Raw genomic sequence first — 872 nt, 5'->3', positions numbered from 1 at the left:
GGGAAGGGGAAGGGCAGAGCTCAGGAATCGTGGCAGGATGGGTACCTCGGATCCACGGCCCGCCTGGGCTGTGCTTGGCCAGGCGTTCGGGGTGAGTGAACTGGTACTGACCCAGATAGAGGCGGGAGGCATAGAGGGCCGAGCTGGGGGCCACAAAGTAGAGCAGGGGCTCAGGGGCCAGCAGGGCCTGGGCCCACCGTCCTGAAGTCTCAACCCCCAGACACCCCATCAGAGGCCTCTCCCATACCCTGCAGACTTGATCTGGCTCCAGATACCGTCATTAAGGTGCACGTAGATCTGGCCCTGCCCAGCCAGGGCTGAGAACACGTCCTGTTCCAGGCGGATGGTGCCTGCCCCCCGCCACAGGCCTGAAGAGTCCTCCCTGGTAGAGGGGACAGGATGCTGACATCAGTTCCCCAACTGAGCCCAACTGGGTGGCCAATACAGTCTCTCAGGAAGGGGAATCGGAGGGCACCCCATTACCTTGCAAGGCCTCTCCCAAGGATGCTCACATCCCAGGAGGCTCACCCACCACTCAGCCCCTCACTCTCCCAGCTGGGGATTATCCCAGGGGAGCCCCAGGCGTAGACCTGCTGCCCATCCTGCCCCATGTCCAGAAGGAGTTCGACCAGACTTGGCTTCCCCCAATTATCCCATCCCCCTCCTATCCACCCCTCTAAACCCCACCTCCGGTCCCTCCCTCTCACTGGATGGAATGAAACACAGACAGACTCACCCCAGAGGAAGGCAGCTGGTGAGGGCAGAGACAGTCACAGAAAAAGAGGGAGAGAGAGATGGTAGAGATGCCAGTTCAGCAGAAACAAAGAGGCCAGGAGAGATGGAGAGAGAAGCAGAGATAAGAGTGGGAGTGA

The 872-nt window shown here is 60.4% G+C and overlaps 1 long non-coding RNA gene across 1 annotated transcript; it reads right to left on the bottom strand.

Annotated features, from left to right (window-relative positions):
- Positions 1 to 6: 6 nt before the first annotated feature.
- Positions 7 to 850, bottom strand: LOC106726040. The gene is made up of 3 exons (XR_001362056.1): positions 737 to 850; positions 248 to 382; positions 7 to 143 (listed from the first exon to the last, which is right to left on the bottom strand). It is a non-coding gene; the product is annotated as an uncharacterized LOC106726040 (long non-coding RNA).
- Positions 851 to 872: the final 22 nt, after the last annotated feature.

This window comes from Myotis brandtii, unplaced genomic scaffold, assembly GCF_000412655.1.
Source record: "Myotis brandtii unplaced genomic scaffold, ASM41265v1 C41838029, whole genome shotgun sequence".
NCBI classification, from domain to species: Eukaryota; Metazoa; Chordata; class Mammalia; order Chiroptera; family Vespertilionidae; genus Myotis; species Myotis brandtii.
Note: the sequence above shows the minus strand (reverse complement) of the source record. Positions and strands in the feature narration are given on the sequence as shown.